The sequence below is a fragment of the Mustela putorius genome, unplaced genomic scaffold (genome assembly GCF_011764305.1).
Source record: "Mustela putorius furo isolate JIRA1106 unplaced genomic scaffold, ASM1176430v1.1 tig00000281_pilon_pilon_pilon, whole genome shotgun sequence".
Lineage (NCBI taxonomy): Eukaryota > Metazoa > Chordata > Mammalia > Carnivora > Mustelidae > Mustela > Mustela putorius.
This window is the reverse complement of record NW_025421343.1, coordinates 13,978,471-13,992,477: the sequence shown is the minus strand read 5'-3', so window position 1 is coordinate 13,992,477 and position 14,007 is coordinate 13,978,471. Positions and strand designations below refer to the sequence as shown.

At 42.9% G+C, this 14,007-nt stretch overlaps 1 long non-coding RNA gene across 2 annotated transcripts in view; it reads right to left on the bottom strand.

Moving 5' to 3' along the window:
- LOC101679706 overlaps positions 1-14,007 on the bottom strand; it is a 62,189-nt gene that overhangs the window by 27,416 nt on the left and 20,766 nt on the right. The window lies entirely within an intron of this gene.

Below are 14,007 nucleotides of genomic sequence, written 5' to 3'. Positions count from 1 at the left end.
TTTACATTTCTCTTGCAATTTCTTTTTTGACCCATGTATTATTTAGAAGTGTGTTGTTTAGTCTCTATGTCCTTGAGGGATTATCCAGTTGTCTTTCTCTTATTGATTTCTAGTTTAATTCTATTATGGTCTGAAAGCAGACTTTATATAATTTCTATTCTTTTAAATTTCTTGTTTGTTTGTTTATTTGAGAGAGAGAATGAGCAAGCGAGTGAGAGAGAGCATGAGCTGCGGGAACAAGCAGAGACAGAGGGAGAAGCAGACTCCCCACTGACCAAGGAGCCCAATGTGGGGCTTGATTCTAGGACCTCAGGATCATGACTTGAACCAAAGGCAGGTACTTACTGACTGAGCCACCCATGTGCTCCTATTCTTTTAAATTTCTTAAGTTGTGTTTTATGGCCTAGAATGTGGTCTCTCTTAGTGAATGTTCCATATAAACTTTAAAAGAACATGAATTGGATGAAGTAGTCTATAGATGTCAATTTATAACCAGTTGATTGGTGGTGTCACTGAATTCAACTATGTCCTCATTGATTTTTTGCCTACTGGTCCATTTCTGGTAGATGGGTGTTGAAGTCTGCAACTATGACAGTGGATTCATCTAGCTCTCCTCGTAGTTCTATTACTCATTGCCTCACATATTTTGACATTCTGTTGTTAGGTGTATGATCATTAAGGATTGTTATGTCTTCTTGTGGACTTGACTACTTTTTCAGTATGTCATGTCCATGTATATCTCTGATAACTCTCCTTGCTCTGAAATGCACAGTGAAATTAATGTAGCTACTCCTGCTTGCTTTTGGTTAGTGATAGCACTGTATATTTTTCTTTATCCATTCACTTGTAATTTATGTGTCTTTATAGTAAAGTGTGTTTCTTGTAGATACATTTGTTGGGTCTTTTTTTTTTTTTTTTAAAGATTATTTATTTATTTGACAGAGACACAGCAAGAGAGGGAACACAAGCAGGGGGAGTTGAAGAGGGAGAAGCAGGCTTCCCGAGAAGCAGGGAGCCTGATACGGGGCTCAATCCCAGGATGCTGGGATCATGACCTGAGCCGAAGGCAGACACTTAATAACTGAGCCACCCAGGTGCCCCTTGTTGGGTCTTTTTAAAATATATATACTCTGATGTTCTCTGACTTTTAATTATTGCATTTGGACCACTGACACCCAAAGTGATTATTATCATAGCCAGATCAATATTTACCATATTTGCTACTGGTTTCTCTTTGTTGCCCTTGTTCTTTGTTCCTACTTTTGTCTTCCACTTTTTTCCTTCCTTTTGTGGTTTCATTTTTTTTTAAGATTTTATTTATTTATTTGACAGACAGAGATCACAAGTAGGCAGAGAAGCAGGCAGAGAGAGGGAGGAGGAAGCAGGCTCCCTGCTGAGCAGAGAGCCCGATGCAGGGCTCAATCCCAAGACTTGGGGACTGTGACCTGAGCCAAAGGCAGAGGTCCTAACCCACTGAGCCACCCAGGTGCCCCCTTTTGTGGCTTTAATTACACATTTTATATGATTCCATTTTTTCTTCTTTCTTAAAATATGTTATATTTTATTTTTTATAGTGGTTGCTCTGGAGGTTGCAATATACATTTACAACTAATCCAAGCCCACTTTCAAATAACACTATACTTCACACACAATATAAGTACCTTATAGTAATAAAATAATACTAATTCTTCCTTCCCATCCCTTGTATCATTGCGGACATTCATTTCATATATATGCACACATAATCAAATGAATGGTTGCTGTTACTATTTTGAACAGTTATGTGTTGGATCAATTAAGAATAAAAAGTGATTTTACTTTCACTTATTCCTATTTCAATATTCTTTTTGTATATAATACTGAAATTCTAAAGATCCAAGTTCCTGACTTAAATTATTTTTCTTCTCTCTAAAGAATGTCTTTGAACATTTCTTGCAAGATAAATCTATTGGCAAAAAACCCCCTCAATTTTGCTTACCTGAGAAAGTCTATTTTTCCTTCATTTTTGAAGGATAATTTTGTAGGGTACAGAATTCTAGGTTGGTGGTTTCCTTGTCTCTCAGCACTTTAAATGTTGTTGACTCTTGAACAACATGGATTTGAACCCGAAAAGGCAAGGAATGGACTTCCCCCTTGCCCAAATCCTCAAGAAGGAAGGTAATGTCACCAATACCTTAATTTCAGACTTCAAGCCTCCAGAGCTATAAGACAATAAATTTTGCTCTTTTAAGTCATGGAAGTTGTGGGAATTTGTTGTAGCAGTCCCAGGGAATTAATATAAGAACATTTTCATTTACTGGCCATTTGGATACTCTCTTTCATGAAATGTCTATTCAAGGATTTGCCTGTTTTTCTATTGTCTGCCATTTCATTTATTAATTTGTAGTGGTTTTTTTATATACTCCAGATATAAGTTGAACTGATTTGAGTTCTCTGGAAAGTAGAGACTGAGGTAGAGTCAGAGATGAGGTAGAGTCAGGCTTAATGTGGATAAACACCTATGAAAGAAAAGGTAAAAGAAAGAAAAGGAAAGGAAGCAGGGTTGCATAGGGAAGCCATTAGACTACAGTGCAGACCTAACGGTATCCACAGCCCAATAGGAAGATCTAAAGCAAAGGCTACCCATTAGAGGAGTCTCACCAGGAGTGGGGATGGAAATATCTAGGCTCTTGTACCACTACCTTGTTTATCATTGGCTGGTGAACACTCCACAGGAAACATGCTTGGTCATTATTGCCTTTCTTTTTTTTTTTTTTTTAAAGATTTTATTTATTTATTTGACAGAGAGAAATTACAAGTACACTGAGAGGCAGGCAGAGAGAGAAGGAAGCAGGCTCCCTGCTGAGCAGAGAGCCCGACGCAGGACTCGATCCCAGGACCCTGAGATCATGACCCGAGCCGAAGGCAGCGGCTTAACCCATTATTGCCTTTCTTAATCCTTGGTCAAGGACCACTGGCATGGTTCGTGGCTTGAAAGTTAGTGTGGACCTAAAGGAGCTAATAGTAGGAGTTTGTGAGTTAATCACACTCTTCACAGCTCAGCAGTGGGTAATTTCTTGAAGGAGGCTATAAATAGTGTATCTGTTGTGTGAGTCCTATATTGTAAATATCTTCTTCCAGTTTGTGTTTATCTTTCACAATATTAATGGTGCCTTTTATGAAAGGACGTTTTTGAGGTTAAGGTAGTCCAGTTTATCACTTTCCCCTTTATGAATTGTTATTTTTGTGTCCTTGTAAGACATATTTGCCTACCCCAAGTTCTATTCTAAAAGATTTTTAGGGCACCTGGTTGGCTCAGCTGGTTAAAAGTATGACTCTTAATTTCAGCTTAGGTGTTGATCTCAGGGTTGTGAGATCAAGCACAACATTGGGCTCTGCACTGGGTGTGGAACTTGCTTAAGATTCTCTTTCTCCCTCTCCCTTTGCTCCTCCTCCCAAAATAATAAATAAATGATTTTTAAAAATTGTTTCCATTTAGACCTACAGTCCATCTAGAATTTATTTGTGAATAATGTGAGGTAGGGATCAAGATTTATTTTGTCCCTTTGGCTACTCAATTGCCCTAGAAAAGAATATCTTTTCCTTTCCCCACTGTTTGCTGGTCTCACCTTTGTCATCAATTCAGGGAACATACATGCATTGTTTTACATTTCCTTAATGGCTAATGATGTTGACTATCCTTTCATGTGCTTATTGGCCATTGTATATATTCTTTGGAGAAATGTATAACAGATTATTTCCTCATTTAAAAAATTGGGTTACTGGGGTGCCTGGGTGGCTCAGTGGGTTAAAGCCTCTGCTTTCGGCTCAGGTTATGATCCCAGGTCCTGGAATCGAGCCCCACAAAAGGCTCTCTGCTCCGCGGAGAGCCTGCTTCCTCCTCTCCCTGCCTGCCTCTCTTGCCTACTTGTAACCTCTGTCTGTCAAATAAATAAATAAAATCTTTTTAAAAAATGGGTTACTTGTATTATTATTGAATTATGGGAGTTTTTTCTAGATCATAGATAAAACCCTTTATCAAATATATTGGTTGCAAAAATTTTCTCTCATTTTATCATTGTCTTTACTTTCTTGATTATGTTCTTTGAGGTACAAAAATTTGAAATTTTGATGAAGTATAATTTGTATAGTTTTTGTTTTGTCTCTTGTGTTTTTAATTGTCATATCTAATTCAAGGTTACAAAGATGTATACCTATGTTTTCTTCTAAGAGCCTTATACTTTTAGTTCTGATATTTAGGTCCTTGATCCATTTTGAGTTACCCTTTGTGTATTATGGATATGGTTCAGCTTGATTCTTTTCCATGTGGATATCCAGTTGTCCCAAAGCAATTACCTGAAAAGATTATTGTTTCTCCATTGAATTGCTTTGGCACCCTTGTTGAAAATCAATTGACACTAAATGTGAGAATTTATTTCTGGAGTCTTAATTCTATTCCACTGATCTTTATGTCTGTTCTTGTGCCCATACCATACTGTCTTGACTATTGTTATCTTTGTAGTAAGTTTTAAAATCGAGACGTGTGAAACCTCCAAAATTGTTCTTCTTTTTCAAGATGTTTTTGGCTATTCTGGGTACAGTTGATTTTGGTATGTTAACTTTGTATCCTCATCCTTGATAAGTGCATTTAATTCTGATGGTTTGTTTAAAGATTCCTTTGGATTTTCTACAAACATAAATATCTTATCTATAAATAAGAGCACTTCTATTTTTTCCTTTCTGCTTGGTGGATTTTAATAGATTCTAACTTCTCTTTAACACTTCCTAGCTTCCCTTTTTACTCCTTTAAACATAATAAAGATATTTGTTTTATATTATGCATCTAGTCGTTCTGTATCTATTGCTTTAGGTGTTCTAATTCTGCAGTTTGTTGTTTCTTCTGATTCTAACTGGTGGTGACTTTGTCTCTAAAATATGTTATGATTGGGGCGCCTGGGTGGCTCAGTGGGTTAAAGCCTCTGCCTTCGGCTCAGGTCATGATCCCAGGGTCCTGGGATCAAGCCCCGCAACGGGCTCTCTGCTCAGTGGGGAGCCTGCTTCCTCCTCTCTCTCTGCCTGCCTCTCAGTGTACTTATAATTTCTCTCTGTCAAATAAATAAATAAAATCTTTTAAAAAAAATAAAATAAAATATGCTATGATTTATTTATTTTTGTCTCACATTTCTTGACACTTTACCTTTGGGGATCTGTTGACATGTAGTTAGTTTTTGTTCTTCTCAAGAGGATTTGCATTTCTTCTGTCAAGTGCCTAAAGGATACTATCTAACAGGTACAAAATTTACACTGAATTTTTTGCTTTGAGTTTGGAGTTACATAAGAAGTATAAATTCCAGTCCCTAAAATATGTGTAAGTAGGCTTATGATTAAGAATTAGCAAAGGAGGTGTCCCTGGGTGGCACAGTTGGTTAAGCACCCAACTCTTGGTTTCAGCTCAGATAGTGATCTCAGTGTTGTGAGATCAAGCCCTGCATCAGACTCCCCGCTCAGCATGGAGTCTGCTTGAGATTCTCTCTCCCCCTCCCTCTGTCCCTTCTGCTCATGTTCTCTCTCTCTCTCTCTCTCTCATATAAATACAGAAATGCTATTTTAAAAAAGAATTAGCAAAGGAGATTTTTTTTTTTTCCAATTTCATTTAGTTCTAAATCTAAGAACTTTAAGGGTTGGAGCTTCTTTTCTAATTCACTTAACGAGAGTGTTACTTTTCAGAGCTTAAAGAAGGGCTCTAATCCTACTTCCCATCCCACGTAAGAGTTTGGCTCATGTTCCCAGTACACAAGACCTACCAAAACCCAGCTCTAGGGCCCCAGGGATTGGCAGATATCTTCAGGGTGAATCTTGACTTCAACATTTGTTTCTCTGTATTCAGGTTTTCTCATCTTGGGCCTCTGAAGATTTCTCTTACTTTCTACTCCTTTAACCCTACATTTAAAAAGATGTTTTTAAAAATATTACACCCAGCATCTCTGAGTACTCTGCCTTGGCAGGGCTTTCCCGGACTCCCTGCTGGAAATAATCCCTTCTGGATGACTGCCTGCTGCCAAATTCGGCTCCAAGCTGACCTGAAATATCCAAACCTATCAGGTGACCAGAGCTGAACAAACAGCCCTATTTCATAACAGATTTCTTCCTTTATGAGATAGTTGTAGTTGACCATAAAATTTGTTCCCTTCTGTTACAATTCATACAGGATTTGATAGTGATCAGCTGCTCTCAACTGTAGGCGATTTTGAACCTTCCTGCCCCAGGGGACATCTGGAAAGACATTTTTAGTTGTCATAATTGAGAAAGGGGTGCAAATGGTACGTGGTGGGTGGAGGACAGGGATGGCCCCAAACATCCTACCAGTGCAAAAGACAGCCCTCCACAACAAAGAACTGTCCAACCCCAAATGTCAAAAGTGCCAAGGTGGAGAAACTCTGGACAATAATTACTATTTCTTTCTTTAAAAAGGTGGGGGGGGGGGCTTGTTTATTTATTTAGAGGGAGAGAGAGCAGGGGGAGGGGCAGAGGGAGAGGGAGAGAGAGAGAATCTCAAGCAGACACCCTACTAAGCAAGGAGCCCACCAGGAGTCTCCATTTCACAACCCTGAGATCATGATCTGAGCCGAAACCAAGAGTCAGCACCTTAACTGACTGAGCCATCCAGGTGCCCCAGTAATTATTATTTCTTTAAAAAAATCTTTCTACAGGAGTCTTGGGTGTGTGTAGCAGGCATGACTGCTATTTGTTTCTTCTAACGCTTTTCGTTTAGGTACAATATTTGAGCATGTTTACTTGTCACAAATTAATGTAAAAGAGTGAACATTGCTACCTCTACCCAATACCTTTTCCATATCAAGCCCAGTGCTAAATGGGTTAATGAAGACAGTAACATCCCTTTCCTCATTTTTCTCCAGAACTCTAGTGCTTCAGATCAAAGGTAGACATGAAGCTTTCCGACCAGTGAAGTATGCTACAGTTAAAATATGCAATACAAACCAGAAGCAATTTAGACAGAGAGTCTAGGCATGACTATACATAACATATCAAAGTCGGATTTCAGTCAGACTGGCATATCCCAGTGTGACTGATGTGGCCACAGTAACCTTTCCTCTGACTTCCAGAGAAGCTGGACATGCAAACACAAGTCTGTCGTTCAGCTTCCAGCACTGTGACTCGGGCTACAGATAAGAAGCTCTCCTAGGATCACTCCTGGGGCCTCCATTACCTGTCTCAGGCCTGTGAAGCCTTCCCTCCAGGGCTCCCCTTTCAGGGAAGAGGAAATAGAATAAAACAACTTACAAATTTGCTCAGCAGCATCAAGCCCGCTTGACTAGTTCAAAAGAAAAAAAAATCATAAAAATCCTCACAAATATAGGACTATTCGACTTGTCCTCTCCTCACACAGTACTCTTCAGGGATCAGAGCAGTAGATAAGAACGGGACAAGCAGCTGTAAAGCAGGAACAGAACAGAGGTTTTTTCTGGCTTAGTAAGCATAGAGTGGAAAGCGGACAATGATTCTGACGCAGCATCCTAAGCCAATGGGAAAGAGTACAGTTACCAGCTAGTGGTAATTGCTAGCCATGTTTGCTATGTCCGCTCTCTTGTCTTGCTTTCAGGTGAGAAAGGCACGATTAATCAGGAAAAGTTATCAGGTGTCTCAATAATGTCATTTAGGTGGGGCGAGGAGAAGGGTCATCCTACGGCTGAGCAGCATTTACTGTAGGCAGGGTACACATCCAGCTGAGTGCTGGCCCGCATTGTCCATACTTCCCTGTTGGCCCAGAACCATTTGCTACTTTCTCATCTTTCCTGGTTCTCCCATCTGGTCAGCGTGGTAGATCAGCTCCCGATTCTCTCTCTAAGTGCCATCTTTGGCTTTTCCAAACTCTTTGACGTGCATGCCTCAGTGCCTTGGACGTTGCCCTTTGGAAATCACTCTGGCAGTGAGCTCCCAGGACTGGGCGTGGGACCGAGAGCCCATGACACAGTCAGCGTTCCTAATCCTACCTTGGGGCAAATCAAATGCTGGTGCTTCCGATAGTCTTTTATCAACTGAAGTAGCTTATTTTACAGATTTTCAAGATTTTAGGCAAAAAAAAAAAAAATCTAGATAAGAGATGACATGATGGGGGATTTAGGAAAGGACACGCTGGGGGGCACAGTCTCTCCTGACCTTGCTGTGGCTTGAGACAGTCCTCAGGCCAGGTTCTCCTCCTTTAGGCTGTCAGATAAAATAAAAGATGCTTCGTTAAGGTTTAATTTCAGATAAACTAGGAATAATTTTTTTAAAGTACAATCACATCCCCTCTAAGTATATCCTATTTCTGAGTGCAGCCAACATTGGGTCCCCAAGCCAGCTCTGTGAGCAATCCCCAGGCAGGTGGGGCTCAGCAGGTGTCACCTTGCCCCTATCCTCTGCAGCGCTCCCCCAGGCCACTTCCCCAACTGGCCGAGATGTGCAAGCCATGAGCCACATGGTCCTGTACCATGGCTCCCCTGGAGGGGATGCTGCGAGAAGGAGCAGGTCCACTCTAGGCCCCAGACTTTCCAGGCCCCAGACTTTCTAGGCAAAAAGCCTCCGTTTCATTTTCTGTAGAAAAGAAGACATTCTGTTTCCTTCAGTCTAAGTTTTAAGACTTCAACAAAGCAAACATGCAGCCATGACATTGCAATTTTTATTTATTTTTTCGTTTTGAAAGATTAAAAAAATATATATTTTTTAAGTAATCTCTACATCCATCATGGGGCTTAAACTCAACAATCCTCAGATCATGTGTCACTCACTCCACCGACAGTCCGCCAGGTGCTCCCGACATGGCAATTTTTAAAATGCTATTTGAGCAAGAACTGTGGTTATCCTGGTGATTATGATGCCAGACGTTGTTTTTATTTGATATTGAGCATTTCTTTCAAGGGTAACAGCAGGTAGACCTACTGTAATTACAGCCTTCTATCTATTCTGGAACCGCTCCTGACTTGCTAGAGGGGTTTAGGAGCTCAGTGATGGCTGATGTGAATGAACCCATCCCACACGGCCGGTAGTTCTTGGCTATGTGCACTCTCTGTCTCCATCCTCCTATAGAGGTAAGTGCTACGATGATTCTACTGAGGTAGAGAAGACCATATGACTTTCCTAAGGTCATACAACAAAGAGTGGTAGAGCCAAGAGCCATCCCAGGCAACCTTATGCCCGTGCCCGTCCATGCTCTTGACTTACTAGGTCTGCTGCCTTTGAAAACCAGCCAGCTGAGGTGTTTCCCTCCCCCTTCTGCTCTCAGCATCCAGATATGAGACATCCCTTTTCAGTCCTTGAATGAACCAATTTCTCTCTTGCCTCTGGGTCTTGGCCCATTGCTGTTTCTTTTTCTGAGATACCTTCCTCCCCATCCTTCTGTACTTGAACACCTTATTGTCAGAGTCTCAGCTTAGAACACAGGCCCCCTGGGAAAGCACTTCCTGAATCCTCTAAGTCTGAATCAGTGTCCCCACTCTCACCCTTGCCACGCTTCCTCTGTGGTGGGATGGATCACTCTGTTGTTACTGCCTTCTGACTTCTCTGTCTGCCTATGAGCACTGTGTGAGTGGTGAGCCCTGTGCGCTAGGTGGTAATCTTGCTCATGGCCCTATCCTGGTGTCTGGCACATAGCGGCTTCGTACCTCCTTGCCGGAGAATGACTTAAGGAATGGTCACTCAGTACCACATGGTTGTGTGAGTATGCCTTTCTGAGTGCCTTGTTGCACCAAGCATGCTGCACGAGACCCTGAAGACAGTGACCAGGAAAAAAGAACCAAGGCTACCCTCCCTCATCCAATTCCTTGAAGTGCATTGTCTGTGACCATCCCAGGGGGCTGAGTGAGGAGACTGGCTGGGACCACCGGCAACAGACAGCACTGAGTGCTGCCCCGGCTGGAGAGGGCTCCCTGCCTCTGAAGAGCGGGAAAGGAAGCGCATTCCAAAGACAGTTGGACAAAGAGGGAGAAGGGGCTCTCAGCTTCCCTTGCACTATGAGAGTGTGTATGTGTGTGTGTGTGTGTGTGTGTGTTCCAGTGTAGCTCTGCGTTTAAAATCCTAATTGAACGAGCGGGGAAAATGCATGGCCTGGTTCAGTCCCAGGCTACATCAAACAAAACCAGACCTTCAGCACAAGGGAGATGTTTGCCTTTCCTGGCAGGGACAGCAGCGTGGGGATTATAAAGGATTTTGGTCATGGCAGAGTCATAATGAATGTCCTGTCCTAGGAGTCCCGAGGCCCAGGAGAGATTAGAAGAGAAGCAACAAATGCCTTGTCCAAGGTCACAGCACTGTTTCTCTCTGGTTGAAGGTCAGCGGGTTCCTCCATGTGTGTGCTGGCCAGGGCAGGTTGTTGGAAGAGCAAAGTCTCACTCCAGGAATGCCGGCCCCCCAGTCCAGAGCTCTTTCTGCCACCCCCACTAATGGGATTTTCCAACTCTCAGGCGTCTTCAGAAAATCATGTTTCTCCTTGGGCTGGAGAGGTGCTCTGTTGACCCATGAGTCACAGGTCGGAGGGCTTGGACAAGCTCTGCTCCTCAGCAAGGGAGTATCATGGGACCTTGACATAAAAGCTGCCCGTAATGATGTTTGGAGCTTAATGGACAGAACCTGAGATCCACTTGCAAAATTATTTTAAGAACCTAATCTGGGGCACCTGGGTGGCTCAGTGGGTTAAAGCCTCTGCCTGCAGCTCAGGTCATGATCTCAGGGTCCTGGGATCGAGTCCCGCATCGGGCTCTCTGCTCTGCAGGGAGCCTGCTTCCTCCTCTCTCTCTCTCTCTGCCTGCCTCTCTGCCTACTTGTGATCTCTGTCTGTCAAATAAATAAATAAAATCTTTAAAAAAAAAAAAAAACCTAATCGGGCAGGCCTTACACTCCATTTTCAGAAATTGTTTTTCATCAACAATTAAGTGATGATACAAAGTAAAAGTATGGCCGGTTGGCTGTTGACCCCGTTGCCAACCACCTTTTCAGCTCTAATGTCACCAATTACATTTTAACATTTTTTGGATTAATGTTAGGGATATGGATCTTAACATTTAGGATATAGATGTCCTTAGTTTTCTCTTGGAACATTTGAGGAAATAGGCTGGGTTTTAAATACATACATATTTTTATTGAGGTATAATTTATATATGATGAAATGTTTAGATCTAACAATGGAGTTTGATGAGGTTTTTTTTTTTTTTTTAAGAGTTTATTTGTTTGACAGACAGAGATCACAAGTAGACAGAGAGGCAGAGAGAGGTGGGGAAGCAGGCTCCCCGCTGAGCAGAGAGCCTGATGTGGGGCTCGATCCCAGGATTCTAGGATCATGACCTGAGCTGAAGGCAGAGGTTCAACCCACTGAGCCACCCAGGCGCCCTGGAGTTTGATAAGTTTTAACAAATAGACATATACACACACCAATGAAGATAGAAAATATTCTATCACCCAGAAAGTTCCTTCTTGCTCTGGTCCAATCAATTCCACCTGCTCTGACTTTTATCATTATTGACTATTTTTCTCTTTTCCAGGGTATCTGAGAGGACTCAATGTTTGTGTCCCTCCAAAACTCATTATGTTAAAACGTTAACCCCTGACGTCAGAGTATTAGGAGGTGGGGACTTCAGGAGTTGAAGCCCCCACGAGAGGGATTAGTGCTCTTATAAAATGAATCCCAGAGAGTTCCACACCCCTGTGTCCTTTGAGGACACATCCAAAAGATGAATCAGGATAGAGGCTCTCACCAGACACCACAAAATCTGCTGGCACTTTGATCTTGGGCTTCCCAGCCTCCCGAACTGTAAGAAATAAATTTCTGTTGTTGTAAGTCACCCAGTCTATAGTATTCTGCCAGGGCCACCCAGACTGACTAAAACAGTGTTATAATCCTGGAATCACGCAGCGGAGAGTCTTTCATGTCTGGTTTCCTTCACGCGGCATAATATCTGTAAGCTTCATCTGTGTTGTCACATATTTTGGCTCTCCTTCCTTTTTATTGCAGAAGAGTTTTCCATTGTATGTATATTCTATGGTCTGTTTATCCATTCAGCTGTTGATAGACATTTGGGTTCTCCCAGTTGTTGTCTATTAAGAACAAAGCTGCTGGGGCGCCTGGGTGGCTCAGTCATTGAAGCATCTAACACTTGGTTTCAGCTCAGGTCATGATGTCAGGGTCATGGGATCGAGCCTGGCGTCGGGCAGTCTGCCTGAAATTCTCTCTCCCTTTCCCTCTGCCCCTCCCCACTGCAAACCAATCAATCTTTTCTTTTTTTTTCTTTTAAAGATTTTATTTGTTTATTTGACAGAGAGATCATAAGCAGGCAGAGAGGCAGGCAGAGAGAGAGAGAGGAGGAGGAAGCAGGCTCCCTGCCGAGCAGGGAGCCCGATGCGGGGCTCCATCGCAGAATCTTGAGATCATGACCTGAGCCAAAGGCAGAGGCTTAACTCATTGAGCCACCCAGGCGACCCCTTTTTTTTTTTAACTTTTTAAAAATTTATTTATTTGACAGACAAAGATCACAAGTAGGCAGAGAGGCAGGCAGAGAGAGAGAGAGAGAGAGAGGGGAAAGCAGGTTCCCCGCGGAGCAGAGAGCCTGATGTGGGGCTTGATCCCAGGACCTTGGGATCCTGACCCGAGCTGAAGGCAGAGGCTTTAAACCACTGAGCCACCCAGGCGCACCCCCCCCTTTTTTTTAAAGGATAAAGCTTCTATGGATATGGATGTACAAATCTTTGTGGGGGGCGGATAGAAATTTCATTTGCTGGAGTAAAAACACCCTGGAGTAGAATTCCCGGGTTAGAAGATAGGTGAATGTTTAACTTTACAGGGCACTTGTGGCTTGTTTTCTGTCACTTTCTTGAAAGGAGGATGTTTGGAAATCAGCTTGCAAAGACCACAGTGATAGAGCCTCCACAGGGAGAGGGTGACAGAGAGGTGACAGCTCTTAGTGACGAGCTCCTCAATTAACCAGCTTCTGCATAGTTTTCGTAATTGCTGCTAACTCTGGGCTGTACCCAAGGAAATGCTCATTCACATTACTAATGAAAGCAGACGAAGCAGACTGGAAATACTGGAGTACCTAGAAGCTTCTTTATGCCAAAATGTTGACCAAACCTTTCAGGATTTTGCTTTAAGTTCAATCAACTGCAATTAGGAAGGGACATTTACTAAGAATGTCAACTAAGGATAGGTCACCCTTGGAAAAGCTAATCTGACTTCTGACTTCTCACTGCTGGAGCCTCCGACTTACCCCAGCAAAGATAAACAGACTTTTCTGTGAATTGAGGGCCTGGCTCTGTGGGTCTTTTCTCTCCACCAGATGTACCATCAGGCCTTATTGTACAGGAAAGCCACAGGGACAAAGTTGTCTTTGGGAGACTGAACAGGAGGAAGGGTACTAAAGTTGGCTGGACCCCTGGGAACAGGAGCAAAGGGGTCTGACCACAACCTGTAGCACGTGAAGGAGACCTGAGCCCCTTGGAAGGCCTGCTTCTCTTGGTAGAACCTCAGAGGAAGTGGCAGCAGGGTAGCTGGTGAACAAGAAACTAAGAACTATGGTCTAGAAAGCTTATGTGAGAGGCTGAGCTAGCACAGTCCCCCACCCAGAAGGTGGGACCCACAAAAGCAGGAAGCTAGAGCAGAAGCTGGTCTTCCTATGAAAAGCTCCTGGGAGGTCCCGGGGGACCTGAACCACCCATCCTGCATTTCTAAGCATTTCTTGTCCTCTGTCATAGGACACATCATTGCTCACCAGTCTTCAGATCCCTCTGGCTGTAGAATTTTATACTCACACCCTTGGCCATGTGACTTTGCAGCCCTACCCGTTAGCCCGAGTATCCTGCCTCTCACCACTGGTATTGACAGAGCCATGTGACTGGCTTTGTGGTCAGGGAGTGTGGGCAGGAGGGACCCAAGAGGCCCCAAGAGGCATCATGTGTCTCTGCTCAGCTTCCTCAGCTCCTGCCATTTGACATGAAAAAAAGCCTGCCCTTTTTCCAAGGAAAATAGCGAGCCCGGTAGATGTG